Raw genomic sequence first — 16142 nt, 5'->3', positions numbered from 1 at the left:
AGCTTATTAACCTTCTATTACTGAGCAAATGCAAGCACACAAGTGGTGAAGAAGGGTTTAACTAGGAATATATTTAGAAAAAAGTTTATGGAAGCATTAGTAGCTGTCACCCCCCCCCCCCCATTCTGTTGTAAAGTGTATAGAATCCAAGTGATAGGCTGAGCATTGGACTTGAAATCCAAGGACCTGGGAAGAGCTCCAATCTCTGCCCCCATATGGCCCCTGAGTCACCTGAAGAAAGACTCAAGGTTTCCATTCTCATCTGAAAAATCAAGGTTTTAGACTAGGTGGTAACTAAAGGGAACTTCCAATTTTATCACCCTCATTATTCCACCTAGTCATTCACTTGCCTCCAGCATGGGGAGAACTTACTCTTAAGGCTCAGTTTCTTCATTTGTAAAATGTAAAAATGATGCTTGTCTTACCTTCAGACTGTTGTTTTGAAATAAACACTTTCTCTGCATTGTTTTACCCCCCCCCCCCATAGATAAGTCCTTCTTTTGTGTTTAAAAAGAGCATTGTGGAAAAAAGAAGTCTTAGCATAGGCTGAATTTTCTCCAGATGACTTTCATGTGCAAGAACAGGGATTGCTCCTGGTGTAGGTTAGTGGGTGGCAAACTCCCAGGGGCCAGAAAAACTCTTTTCTTTATCTAATTAGGCAGCTTTTTCCTAATCTCTTTTAAGAAACATTTAGCTGGTGATTAGTCAGTGGTTCCTGGGCATTTAACTTGGTGGTCTCCAGGCATTTCATTTAGGCTTTAGCTCTGACTCATTTGTCCCTTTTTTCCAAGAGCAGATCATAGTAACAGTCATTCAAGTTGGTATTTGGAAAATTAATGGATCATAGATTTTGAAAACTAAAGAAAACAAAACCTTCCTTTTTACAGATGAGAAAACTAAGGCATAGAGCAAATTAGTCACTTACTCAGGATTTGAATTCACGTCTTCTTGACTCCAAGATTAGTGTTCTGTCCTTGTCCTTAACTCCCCCTGAGCGAGATTTCAGAATCAATGAAGAAGAGGGAAGGGAAGGTGGAGGTGAGAGATAAAGAGAGGGCAGTAGCTTGTGAGAACAGGTAGTCAGAGTTTCGTTGCTCAGCTCTTAGAAGGTCAGAGAACCCCAGTATCTTCAAGGTAAGCCTTTGATTCTAGTCTTCCCTCCACCTCCTTCCCCAAAGAAATTTGTGGATCAAAAGCAATTTGTATTGATGTATAAATAACAGGACTTTGGACTGTAACAGGAAATAATGGGAAAGGAAGGGACTAATTGTAGAGGCAAAAAGGGGAGGGGAAGATTTTAGAAATAACATGTGTCATTTATTAACATCTGGCAAGCAAACAAAAATCAGTTGTTATTAAGGACCTTGTCTGGAGTCCTATCCTTCCCAACCCTCTTTGTCTCTTCCCTTCCTTGATGCATAAGAATGGGTACAGTGTACTAGAAAGGACATTGAATTTGGAGTTAGAAAAATTAAAAAGGTTTAGATCTTGAATTTCTATTTTTAAAAAAATTATATCTTCTCTTTTTGCATCACCTTTATTTCCAAATATATCCCTATCTCCCTGACCATTCTTTGTAATAAAGAATTTTTAAGAGAGATAAAATGCAGTTCAGCAAGACTGAATTAAATCCAACATCATATGTATACTGTGCTCTACCTCCATAATTCCCCATCTTTACAAAGACAGAAGAAGATGCATTCTCATATCTCTTAGAGATCAAGCTTGGTCATGATAATTACAAAGTGTACAGATTTGATATTAATTGTTACTGTTCTTCCAAGTTACATTGATATGGTCATGTTTTCCTGATTTTGCTTTCTTCACTTTTCATTGGTTCATCTAAGTTTTTCCTATGTGCCCATGTATTACTTTTATTCATCATTTTATTGGTGAAGTAATATTCTGTTATATTCATATACCACAATTTGTTGAGTTCTTCCCCCAAATAATGGACATCTACTTTGTTTACAATTCTTTACTACAGCAGAAAGTGCCACTATAAATATATTGTAACTTTCTATCATTGATTTCCTTAGGATATAAACCTAATGATGGGATCTTTGGGTCATATTGTGTGGACATTTTAGTCCCTTTCTTAGTATAGCTCCAGAATGCTTTCCAGAAGTAATGGACAAAGTCACGGTTTCACTGGCTATGAACTAAAATGCCTAGCTTTCCACAAGCCTTCCTACATGAACAAGTCTCATCTTTTCTCAGCTTTGTCAATTTATTGAGGGTGAGGTGAAATCTATGCATTGTTTCATTAGTATTGCTCTTATTATTAGTAAGGAGAAATAGTCTTTCATATCATTAATTATTGGCAATTCTTTTGATAACTGTTTGCTTATATCCTTTGACTATTAGGCTAGGTTCTACTTCTTACTACTTGTGTTTCCTTGGACAAGTCTGTGACAAACTGTATACCTCTTTATCTTTAACCATATAACAAAGTAGTTGGCTGAGATGATTCCTAAAACTCCTAAGACAAAATCCTAAGAACTATAAATCCTTACCCCACATACATCCTTAGATTTTTTTCTTCATACTTTCATAAGCCTCTGAAATCTCCATTTATATTGGAAAAAGTAATTATTCTGGTGTCTATAAGTAATCTTTTCCCCCTACTATAAAATCTTGCCTTACAGTAAAATACATACAACTGTATGAATGTGAAAATTCATCTGGGAGTGCTCTAGTGAGCCAGGGAGCCATTGCAAGCAGAAGCAAACTAATTTCTGCTGAAAGGAAAATGGAAAAAACTATGTGCTAGAAGGGTTCCCTTTCCACTTATCCCTCATGGTTCTTTTGGGATCAGTTTTCCATTTCAAATATGTTTTGGACCATGTTCAGGATAGGATCTTGGTCTGGAAAGGACTTTGAGGATCATCTTGACCAACTGAGGAAACTGAGACCCAGAGGGAAAAAGTGACTCCTTGGAGTAAATAAATAACAAGGGATTTGAACCAAGAACTTCTGGCTCTAACTCTAGAGTTCTTTCCACTGAACCATGCTACATTTCCATCTTGGGCAGTGATCGCCTCTCAGCACTTAGCTGGAAGCTTTTGCTTAGCTAGAGCCCAGGGAAGGCTGTTGAAGGCTGTTGGGAAATTCCAGTGGTTCTGGCAATCAGCAGGAAAGCCTTAGGAGTGAACTGGCTGCAGGGAGGGCAAGCTAGAAAATTGGAGAGAGCCAAATTCCGTTCACTCCCTTGGAATTTGCCTCTGATCCTTGCAGCAAAAAAAGTGATGAGCATGGGAAACTAAATGAAATGGTGGACATCTATGGAAATCAGAGATTGTTAACAAGAGAGACTTCTTTAAGGGCATCCAATTTAAACCCATCAATTTGAAAAAAAAGGTGGGGGTGAGGGGAGCTACAGTCTAGAAAGAGGCAGTGACTTGTGATTTGCAAGCTGTAAGCTAATATCCAAATTGCAACAGAACCCAGGTTGATTGATTTACTAATATTCTTTCCATGCCACATTGTTCTGAGAGACTGTAATGACCATGATTTCCTTTAGCAAGATGAATTAAATAAGATTTCATATATAATTATGGAAGATTAGATGTGTGGGGAAGAGGGAGAATATTAGAGCTGAAGGGACCTTGAGGATCATGTACTTTAAGAACATCCAGGGGTATACTAGAGACGGCTTGTGCTGCAGGAAAAGTCAATTGTTAAATTTTCAGTGTAAGTATTTATACCTAGGAAAATGATAAAAGTCTCAAAATCAGCAAACAGAAACAATCTGGGCTTGATTTGTCTTGTCAATTATCTAGACTTAAGAAAGTGATGGAGAAAATATGAATGCAGATTAAACTTAAAAAGTTTGAGTAGACACTTTCTTTTTTTTCCCCAGAGATAGCCTCATTAAAATTTTACTGGTACATTCCTGGGAGCATCTAACTTTTACAATAGTAGCCTGTATGGTTTAAAAAAATCCAGATGGAGGGGCAGCTAAGTGGCACAGTGGATAGAGCACAGGCCCTGGAATCAGGAGGACTTGAGTTCAAATCTAAGCTTAGACACTTAATAACTGCCTAGCTGTGTGACCTTGGGCAAGTCACTTAACCCCATTGCCTTAAATAAATTTTAACATTTTTTTTAAAAATCTATGTGTATACTGGCAATGTTAATTTTTTATGTACTGGTTTAAAAATAAGGTGTGTGTTTTTGCAGCAAGACGAAACTAGTTTAACCTTTTTTCATACAAGGATTGTGCTAAGCATTCATGCAATCTCAGAGTTGAAAAAGATGCCAGAGAAATTCAATCCATAAGTACCTAAAGAAATCACCTCTACAACAGATTAACCATCCTCTACTTGGAAACCTTCAGTGATGAGGAACTCAGTACCTCCCAAGGTAGCTCCTTCCATTTTTAGATAGTCCCAATTGCAAATTTCCCTCCGGGACACTTCCCTAATTGGCAAGCACATTTTCAGGCAGGGGCCTCAGAGGATGCTGGCTACTACTTCATGAAGGATTTTAGGGTTAACTCTGAGGGATTACTATTTCTAGTACTATAGTTCCTGAGCCCTCACCAGTTATGTTTCCCATTATCAATCAGCCAGTTGACCTCTATTAGACTTTATAAAAGGGTTTACAGAGAAGGAAACAGTTGTAACAAAACAATCTTCCCAAACAGGGCTATATTCAATTCTTGTTCTTACAGAGTTCTTGAGGAGACAGGGAGGATGAGAAGGGAACAAGTTTTTGTTAAATACCTACTATATACTAAAATGTTTTACAAATATTACCCCATTGAGAGTGGCCTCTCAATGAAGTACAGTGGTCATGGGGCACACATAGAGAGAATTCATCTGGCAAAAGGGTAACCTCTTGACCCCAAAAGTCCCTTTTCCATTCATATAGCCTTTAATTAGTTTTCCTTAGGTAGAGCTTACCACAGGGCTCTGAGGATCAGAAGTTTTCTAGAATCTCTAGTCAATGCTTCTCTCTGCCACTAAAGATCATGATAATACAGGCCACCACAATCTTCTGGGGATTCTCTATCCTGATGACCATTGTTTTTATGAACCAGGCTTCTGATGACTGATGGAGCCTCAGGATGTCCGAAATTCACCTGGTTCATGCCAGGACTATTCCATTTCAGGATATTTCAATTATCTAAGATTAAAGGGAAAACAAACAGGAAAGAAACAATGTCCTCAGACATGTAGAAGCCAAGTGGAAGATAGAGCAGCCACCCTTCCCCTCACCTGACACCTAGCAGCAGTCCTACGTCACTACTTTACCAAGAAAGAAAAAGAAATCAAAAGATCAGTAGCCCTTTTTCTATTTGAACTCAATCCCAGTTCAGCCCTCCTGAGTCATTATTTCTTTCAGCTCCTGCTAATTAGAAGACTTTTTGTCATCATATTCTGCCAACCCTTCAATTACTCATGGCCAGGAACTGACTACCCTAAGTTCCATATGTAAGAATGGAAGCAGGCACAAATGCCTACTGATGAGGAAAGGCAAATCCAAGCATATTCTATGGACTGAGTTGTCATTGGCCCCTGTGCTTAAATCAAGACAAATCTGCTTCTGGGTCACTTCCACCCAAAACTCCAAGCTCTACCTCCTGGAGCCAAACAATTTAAATCAACTAATATTAAATGTTTAATATGTGTCAGGCTTAGGGGTCAACCCTGGAAATACAAAGACAAAAATGAAATTGGTGCCTTCCCTCAAGGAGCCTGTATTCTACTGGAAAGAAAACAAATCAAATTCCTCTTCTGTATAGTAGTCTTTCCAACATTCAATTTTTTTTTAAATGGACCTCACCACCACCACCAAAACTTCTCTGTTCAAGGCTAACCATTCACAAGTGATTCCATCATTTTAGGCACTGAGGTGGGATAGAAAAACCATTGTTATTTGGAATTCTAAGACCTGGAGTCAAATTCTGTATTTCACTTATTAGCTCTGTGACTTCGGTTAAAGATCATTTAATTTCTCTCTGCTTTAGTTTCTTCGTCCATAAAATGCAAATGATTATTCCTACCTCACTAGGTTATTGGGGGAAAAAATAAATTAAGACAAAGGAACTAAGCATTTTGAAAATCCAGAAGTAACAGTAGCAGCTGCAGCAGCAGTTGTAGTAGTAGTAATAGTAGTAGTAGTAGTAGTAGTAGTAGTAGTAGTAGTAGTAGTAGTAGTAGTAGTAGTCAGTAATAAGTGGTGGCGGTAGTGGTAGTAGTATTGTTGGTTGTCCATTCTTGAAGAGGAACTGTTAGTAGAAGTAGTAAAGGGGCATTGCATTTATATATCACATTAAGGTTTATGAAATATTTTATAAAAATGATATAAGTTTATCCTCACAACAACCCTATAGGGTAGATGTTATTATTAAACCTATTTTACAAATAAGGAAATTGAGGCAGGGAGTTTAAGTGACTTGCTCAGAGTCACCCAACTAGTAAATATCTGAGTCTGGATTTAAACTTCACCTTATTAATGCCAATTATTATTAGATTTGATTAAGCGAATAATAATTCTAATGTTAAATAATCTTGATAACTGCTGTTAAATTCAATCAGGAAATGCCAGAAGGCTAACTCCAGGTTTCTGTCACATATTCAGGGCTACATTAAGAGAGGCCAAGTTTCCAGAGACAGAGAGAGATGTCAGTCCTATCTCACCCTGCCCCCTCCCCCCACCCGAGCCGAGCATATTTGTAGCCTTGTGTTCCACTCTAAGTACACTTTTTAGGAAGGATATTGATGAACAAGAGAGAGTCCTGAAGAGGGTGAGGTAACCAGAACGGGGAGAGGACTAGAAACTGGGCTATATGGAGATTTAGAAGAGATTAGGAAGAGCTAAACCTGGAGTTAGTGGACACATGCTATCTAATTCACCCATATTCAAAGGTCAGTCATATGGAAAAAATATTAGCCTCACTTGCTGGTCCTAGTGGGAAGAACTAGGAACAAAGGATGAAAGCTGTAAAAAAGCAGATTTAAATTTGATATATAGAAAAACTTCCCAATACACACACACACACACACACACACACACACACACACACACACACACACACAACTGAGCTATTGAGCTATACAGGACTGGCTCTTTGTCGTTCCTCTGTTTTTCAAATGTATCTAACTCTTCATGACCCCATTTTGGTTTTCTTTGCAGAGAAGTAGTTTGCTTTTTTCTTCTTCCAGCTTATTTTACAGATGAAGAAACTGAGGGATTAAGTGACTTGCTAGCAAGTTTCTAATGCCAAATTTGAACTCACATCCTCCTGACTCCAAGTATAGCATTCTCTCCACTCTATCACATAGCTAGCTACCTTTCTGAGACCTTACTTACCTCCACTTATTCTTTGATCCAGTGACCCTGACCTCCGGCTGTTCCTCATATTCTATTTCCTGTCTCTGATCATTTTTTGTTAACTATTCTTCATGCTTAGAATGGTCTTCCTCTCATTCCTGATTTTCTTTTCCTGGCTTATCTAAAATCCCACCATCTACAGGAAGATTCTCCCAAATCCCTTGAAACCAGTGTCTTCATTCTGTTGATCATTTCCAATTTATTGCAAATAGAACTTGCTTGTACTTAGTTGTTCCCATGTTCTACCCATTAGACAGTGAGTCTCAAGGGAGAGCAAGGCCTATCTTTTGTCTTACTTTTTATCTTCAGTTCAGCCCTTGCATACAACAGGTGCTTAATGAATGTTTATTGACCTATCAATAATGGTGCTCTCCAAGTGTAGGCTTTTAAGGGATATTGTAAAGAGGATTCCTACCCAAGAACAGGTTAGACTAGAAGCCCAGAAAGGACCTTTCTAACCCTGTTTTTTGGGGGGGTGCAGTCAGCCAAGTGTATACACTATGTCTTTCCCTCCCCATTCCTGCAGAGTATGGCATAGCACTCTATCTTATATAATCTTCATTTCTCATTCTGCTTTTTCTCAAAGGAGTTAATTAATTGAGAACTAATTAAGGGTTTATGTCTACTGTTTGACACAGTGTTTGAAAACAAAGTCATTAGGGATAATGGGGGAAACTTGAATTGTCATCTGCCACATGAAAATATTTAATCTGATGCCCCCAGAGTCATAGTCACCTAAGGGCACTTCCCTCGCTGATGTTCAGTGCCCTTGATGAAGTAGAAAGGAGCTAGCATTCTTTTCATGGCATTGAAGAACCTTGCCAGTCTTGTTTCAAGCTACCTTTCCAGGCTTATTTCAGATCATTCTCCTTCCTACATTCTCTGTTCCAAGCAAACTAGACTCCTCATTCTTTTCTATCCCTGTTCTGGGAGGCATCACAGTCCAATGGGAAGAGCATTGAATGTGAGTCAGAAGGTCTCATTTTGAACCTTGGCTCTGCCACCTCCTCTGTGATCTTAAGTAATTCACCTAATTTCTTTCTGTGGCTTCCATTTCCTCATCTTTCAAAATGAGAAGAGTTAGATTAGATGACTTTTATGATCTCTTCCTGGACCAGGTTTATGCTTTACTTCATAAGGATTTGCATAGTTCAACTGTCCTCAGACTTTCTGGTCTCAGCTCTCCTTTACACTCTTAAAAATTATTGAGGACCACCCAAAGAGCTTTTGTTGATATGGGTTCTAGCTATGAATATGAACATTTTAGAGATGAAATTATCCTAGTATTATTATAAAAATAATTTTGATTTCATGGACTCCCTTCACTGAAAGGGCCTCAGGGACTCCCAGAAATCTGTAAACCTCATTTCAAGAACCACTGGTATAGGCTGTCTATGCATGATGGGCTCTCCTCTCTGCCTTTCAGGATGCTTCCCTTACTTTAGGAGTGGCTCAAGTGACTCAGGTACCACCTCCTCCATGAAGCATTCTTTTCCACTTACCCAGCACTAGTGATGTGGCAATGAAACCTATGGAAATTTCTAGGGCTCACACCATGAGCATGAAACTCAATGATACAGGTTGCCAATCTTGTTCCAACCTACCTTTCTAGCCTTATTTCAAATCATCCCCCTTTGTACATTCTATGTTCCAAACAGACTAGACTCCTTATTCTTTTCCATCCCTCTTCTGGGAGGCACCATAGTACAGTGGGAAGAGCATTGCATATGAGTCAGAGGGCCTGGTTTTGAATCCTGCCTCTGCCTAGGGGAAGCTAGGTGGTACAGTGGAGGGAGTGACAGACCTAGAATCAGGAATACTCATTTTCCTGAGTTCACATCTGTCCTTAGACACTCACTAGCTGTGTAATACTGTGCAAGTTGCTTAACTTCATTTGCCTCAATTTTCTCATCTGTAAAATAAGTTGGAGAAGGAAATGGCAAATCACTCCAGGATCTTTGCCAAGAAATCCCCAAAAGGGGTCACAAAGAGTCAAACACAGATGAATAATGACTGAATAACAACTTTGTCTATAGCCAACATACCAATCACTAAAAAGGAAAAGAAATCTAGTCATATGTTTCCTAGTCTGTTGCATTGATTTGTCTTGGACCTATGCATTATGTTATTCTTCTTTTTATTATCACATGACAAAACCAGCTCATCTACAAACTGATGCAAAAGAATTGCAATCAGAGGTTCTGAGAACTCAGAGATATCAAAGAGCATCTAATCCAGTCTCCTCATATTGCATTTTATTAAGCTTCATGATAGGAAAGTGACTTGCCCAAGGTCACACCACTAATCCATACTATAGCTAAGACTTGAACTAGACTCTCCCCCCCACCCTAGGTCCCATCCCAGATCTTTAGGCCAGTGTTCTTTCCACTATACCATTCCAATTTATTCAGCAATGATTCATTCTACCTTGTCTCTAGTAAAGAGATAGAATAAGGGACAAAGTACTGAGAATGCAAAGAGAAATCCAAAGCTGTCCTTACCCTCCACAAGTTTATATTCTATTAATGGGCCATACACAGATGAGTAAATACAAAGAGTTTTGCAGTCATTATGAGAGTCATCCAAATTCACAATTGATTGTGACTGCCACAACATGTAATTGCAATTTTTATAAATGGCCCTTTGTTAAAAGAAGACTTAGCTCAAACAACCTTCTACCAACATAGTCCACTATATTTGACCCAAGTTGCTTTGCCATTGAACATTATCTTTTCTGTCAGTATGAATATTGTACTTTTGACTCCCCATTGTCCTTCACACCAAAGATTCCAGTTTATCAGAAACTGTGTAATATACATCTTCGCATCATACCTAGAACATATGAAAGGCACCAAGGAATGGCAAACTTTGAGTAGCCTTTATACAAGTATAGGAAGTCAAGATTTTTAAAACAACTAAGATCATTTTCTAAAAGTTTTGTATTGAGTGCAAACACAGTCACTTCATAGACAATTAAGCTAATTTTAAAAACAACTTTATTGAGACAACAGATGGTGAGGGAGAAAACAATGACATTAATTCAAGAAATCTTTCATTAAGTTAAAAAAATGAGACTTTTATTTACTCAGTTTTTTTATTCACTGGCTTTTGACTCAGAAAGGAATTTTTAAAAACATTATTTATTGCTTTGTGTAGAGTATCATCATTCACAAGACTGAATCAGATGACCTGGATTCTAATATATCTCTACTACTTACTCTATGTCATCTTAGGCAAGTCACATTCTCCCTTTGGATCTCAGTTTCCTCATCTGTAAAGTGAGAATGATACTAGCTGTCAGAATTATTTTCCAGACTTCTAAGCAGCCAGATGGAAGAATGGATAGAGAGCCCTGGGACGGAAGTCAGGAAAACCAAAAATTAAAGGTTGCCTTTAATTTCCCAACTCTGGGAAAAAATCATTTAACTTTAATCTGTCTCAATGTTCTCATCTGTAAAATGAAGATAATAGCAGCACCTACCTCTCAGGGCTGTTGTAAGAATAAAGTCCTCTGTAAATGCTATTGTTACTGTGAATATCAAATGAGACAATGTATATACTGTGCTTCAGAAGTGTAGGACACTAAGCTATAATTATTTTTGTTCTGGCCTGGGGCAGGTTCTATCTCTCACTTTGCCAGTTTTCATCTACAGGTTTTTAGGGCTACATCCTGTTCTCAGTCACAGGACCTAGAGATGAAAAGGCATCTGGTCCAGCTCCTTACAATATGGATGTGAAAACTGGGGGAATTGATCATGCAGGTAATGAGTGGCAGGACCAAGAAATGAACTCTAATTTCATCATTCTTGCCCCCCATACCACTCTACCTATTATTATAAGGTCCTTTGGGTAGTGTGTGAGTCTTAGAAATTTCCACAGTCTTCAATAAGCAGCTTGTAAGTAGAAAGGAACATTTCATGGAGGAGGTGGTACCTGAGGTAACAGTCCTTTTCTCAAAGGGCCCAGTTGCATTTTACAGACTTTTTTCCTTTCTTTTTTTCCCTTAAATCTAATGAGTCTTCATCCTCCCTTTGAGATGATAAAGAAAAGTTTATCGTCCACATATGAAGTGAGATCGAATTATAAGACCTTCTCTGGGGCCTCTGGGATGGTAATCCATTTACCCTCACTGAACACCATTTGTTTAATGTAGCCACATGTTCCACTATTAAAAATTCTCTTCTTGCCAAGAAACTGTATTTTCCCAAGGGAATACTACACTTGGATTTCTTAGGAGTTGTGAAGTAGCTAGAGATGCTCCAAGTTCAAGGGAGAGAATGATACTAGCTAGCAAGTAAATCATGATTTAAGGTATGCGAAGATATACTTTACATGGTATATCTCATCTGATCCTACAATGACCTTGGGAGGTAGTTACATGTGAGGAAACAGAGGCAGACAGGGTTAAGTGACTTGTCCAGGGTCACAGCTAGGAAGTGTCTAAGACTGAATTTGGACTCAGTTCTTCTTGACTCCAGGTTGAGTGTTCTCTCTACTGTACCTTCTAGTTGTTCTGTCATGGGTGATGTGAAAACCTGTGGAGGACTGGCACCCTGGACCAGGTTTGGTAAGCACCTATGCAGGTGATAGGAATCAATTTCTTACAATAAGAAGCCATTGGATTTCTTCAGAAACAAAGATGGGCTATCTCACTCAGGGCAAAGACAACTAATGAAGGTGGGGGAGGGGGTTCAGGGAGGGGGGCATAACATTTACCCCAAATTCAGGAAGGACAAGTCTATCAGGAAAGGATGGTGTAGAATCTGAATCACAAAGAGCAAAGTATAACCCAAAAGTGCAGGCCAGGTCATATCAGGATGTCTTTACCAAGATTCAAGGGACCAAGATAAGCAGGAACTCCCGTTGGACGGAGATTTCTTTAGGTCAGAAGGTTTTTCTAGTTCTCAAAATAATTAAAATAATAATGATGATAGCTAGTATTTATATACCACCTCCCCCAAGAACCTACCACCATATGGTTTTATTGGGTCATACAAATGACTAAAGGTCTTAGAGCCCAAAATGATCTCAATATATTCTCAAATTTAAATGAGTTCTGTTAGAGAATGCGGAGGTGGAATGTAATCCCTAGAAGACAACTTTTCGTCTAGCAGGCGACTTGGTGGTGCAGTGGATAGAGCACTGGACCCGGAATCAAGAAGATTTGAGTTCCAATCCAAACTCAGATACTTCTAGATGTGTGACCCTAGGCAAGTCACTTAACCTCTGTTTATCCCCATTAGAGAATAAAAAGGCAAATCACTCCAGTGATTTTGCCAACAAAACCATATGGACAGTATAGCCCATAGGGTCATAAAAAGTCGGCAATAATTGAACGAGGTCTACCAAGCATTTCACACAGGTAATCTCATATATTTCAAAAAAAAACTCCAAGGTTCTAATAACTTAATTTGTTGACCCTCTCAGAAGTATGTGTGTTTTTAAAGAGGAACTCAAGTAATCTCAGAATCCCAGGGTCAAAAGAGATGCGGAAAGGCATTTAACCTGTTATCTTACTGAAGCATTTATTCTCTCTGCAGTACCTCCTAATGAGTCCTCCACATCTCCTTTCAAATTTTCAGTAACAGAACTCTAAGGCAGATCATTTATTGCTAGCTCCCTCTAATTTTGAGGAAATCTTCCTCTCTTTAACTTGTACCCATTCTGACTTCTGTTCCTTCATATCCATTCCTGATGATGATGGAATTTTAGACATGGTGACTGTTGTTGTTCATCTTCATTTTTCAGAAAGGACCAGAGACATCATGAGGATGTTGTCCTGACATGACTGTCACATGGATTTAAGTGAGGCAGACACATTGATGCCTAGGTGGAACAGATATTTGCAGGGAAGGGATCTAGTAAGTTCATTTAAAATTCTACTGAATAAATGGCCAACTATTGGGTCTAGAATCAAAATCTAAATTCAAATCCGGCCTCAGACACTGACTAGCTCTGAGACCCTGGACTCAATTCCTCATCTTTAACATGGAGACAATCTGGAGAAGGAAATGGCAAATCACTCCAGTATCTTTGCCAAGAAAACCCTATGGACAAAAAAAGTCTCTAGGGTACAGAGAATTGGACTCAACTCAACAACAACAATATTTTTCTCTTACTGTGGTGGAAATACCAAGTCTGTGTCCTGATGAGGATAAATCATTCTCTTCTAGGATGATCATAGATAGAACATTCATTATGGATCATCTTCCATGTACAAGTGTGAGAAAACTGGGCCCTGCTCAGCCATGAAATTCCTGAGTCACTTTTTCCCTTTTCCTCCCCTCCAAATCACTTCAGTTAAGAAGGGGGGGGGGGGTCCGTTGATGGTTTAATTAGGATGGTACCTTTTTAGGTCTGCATTTCTAAGAGTCCCCTTGAGTGGAAGGCTGATGAACAAGGAAATGAGAAGGAAATGAAGCAGACTTTTCGTGTATATAACAGAACCACTTAATAGCTCAAAGTACTGCACACTGAATTCCCCTTGTTAGGAAATCCAATTAGAGATGAGTCAGAGAGAGAGATGGAAGTACTCTCCTCTGTACTTCAATGGCAAAATGAAGAAAGCTAAGCTCAGAGACTATGGGCTCATTCACTCACGGCTCAGTAAGTGGAGTCAGTGACAGATACATGGGACTTGAGCAACTCTGAGCTGCTATTTTCCCCCAGCAGGTTTCTGGCCTAGTGAAAGGTACACCAGACTGTGAGGAAACCCTGATTATTCGATACAGTCCAATGGTCCTCCCAGTATCCTTCCAAACATCCTGGATAATCTTCTAAGTCTAAAGGTCCCTATGAGCTCTGTCATCTTACAACTTTGTGAACAAAAGATATTGTGAATGTGATTTAATCTTATCTTCAGGACTCAGGATCCTCATTAAGAGTACCATTATTATAACAGGTGACAACTCAAGGGCAACTGAGATATTTCAAAGACTCAAGAATCTATTTTTTTCCTAATCCCTACTATAGGAAGGAAGGAAGGAAGGAAGGAAGGAAGGAAGGAAGGAAGGAAGGAAGGAAGGAAGGAAGGAAGGAAGGAAGGAGGGAAGGAGGGAAAGAGGGAAGGAGGGAAGGAACTAGGTCGATTCTAGAGGCTGGCATTGTTTGCTCTTTTGACTCACTACCCCTAGCAGTTACATGAGGTCTGTGTGCCCTTAAGCAGGGAGGTCTGTTTTCTCTTGGCAAGATAGTTTTTACCTCCAGTGAGCATGACTGATTGTTAATTAAGTCTTTGGTGCATGGATTAAATCAACATTTTCATCAGCTGCAGTTCACTTGGGGGTGTTGTACAAATGACCACCCTCCCAAATAAATAATCCCCAAATTGCATTCTATTTTACACATTTCCACACTGCTCTAGGAAGGTAGGATTATGGAACCGTGAGTAGATTGCTAAAATGTTTTGAAATTCTAACCTCTGATTTCATAAATGAGTCACTCTTACCTTTTCATACTGGAAAGAGAGAAGATTTGTGATGGGTTTTTTTCTAATTCTCTAGGAAATCATAGAATCGTAAAATCTCAATGCTAAAAAGAAACTCAAAGATCATCTAGTCCTAATTCTACCCAAATAAAGAATGCCATTCACAATAGCTCCTACAAGAGCTGATTCGACCTTTGTTTGGACACCTTGCCTGATGGGCACTCACTACCAAGCAGCCCTTTCTGTTGTTTATTAAACAATTCTACCTTAAATTGAGCCAGCTAGCCCCTTTAATAATTTATACCTCTATCATCTGACACATAGTAGACACTTAATAAATGCTTATGAACAATCAGTGTTCACTGACCTAGTTCCTTCTTTGGGAGTCAGAAAAAAGTATATAATCTCAGCTCCCTACTTCCCAGATATTCAAAAACAAGGATCATATTCCTTTTCTTCTCTACACTAAAATTCCCCAAGTTCTTTTAGATGATTGTCAGAGGACCAAAACAATATCACTATGTTGGAGTCATGGTTGTCCACTGTGACTGATCAAACCAATACAAATTCAGAAGGTTTTTACCACAAATTGGCCACAAACTCACTTGGAATGAAGTTGTCTCAAAATTTGTACATCTCACATTTCTTTTGAGCTACTGAAATTCTGCTTTACTCGTGGAGCATAGCACCTTCTTTGACTGGCACACCATGCTAGATAGTCTTTTGCCTCCCATGTCACACAGTCAAATCCAAAGTTCTTCAGAGAGACCTTGAGAGTGCTTCTGAGAATAAAAATTCATGAACCAACTTTCATCTTGGTTTATAGGCTTTTCAAGTTAATTAATCCTCATTTGATTCAAAATCTTTGGGTCTGAAGGCTTTTTCTAAAGATCCACTTGGTGATTGATCCCTGTGGACATCTTGACACTGTTGTTACCTCTCTTATGTACTCATCATCCTGTAATTTATATCCTAATTGTATATGTCTTGCTTTTTATACTGTAAATTTCTCAAACCAAGTGATTAGTTCATATGTCTTCATGTGGAACCCAGCACATGGGAAATGCCCAACAAATATTTATTTTCCTAAGATCTATGATATATGAGAGACAGCATGGCAGAGTAGATGGAGAATTAGTCACTGAACCAGACCACTCTAGCCTCAAGATTGGCACATATGCCAGTCATGTGATCCTGGACAAGTCACTTGACCTTTTTCTAGTGCTTAGACAACTCTCTAAGACCACAATTTCAGAGCCCATGTCAGTTTTCATTGATAGATGTGGATGAGGAGTTCCTTATATTAATGAACCATAGATCCTGTCCAAAAAAAAAATCTTAAATAAATTTCATGTTAGTTGTCCAAATGAGTTAG

The 16142-nt window shown here is 38.8% G+C and overlaps 1 protein-coding gene across 1 annotated transcript in view; it reads left to right on the top strand.

Annotated features, from left to right (window-relative positions):
• BEAN1 (brain expressed associated with NEDD4 1) overlaps nucleotides 1-16142 on the top strand; it is a 102315-nt gene that overhangs the window by 961 nt on the left and 85212 nt on the right. The window lies entirely within an intron of this gene.

This window comes from Macrotis lagotis, chromosome 1 (genome assembly GCF_037893015.1).
Source record: "Macrotis lagotis isolate mMagLag1 chromosome 1, bilby.v1.9.chrom.fasta, whole genome shotgun sequence".
Taxonomy (NCBI): domain Eukaryota; kingdom Metazoa; phylum Chordata; class Mammalia; order Peramelemorphia; family Peramelidae; genus Macrotis; species Macrotis lagotis.
The sequence above is the reverse complement of the archived record's forward strand: the minus strand, read 5'-3'. Positions and strand labels throughout refer to the sequence as shown.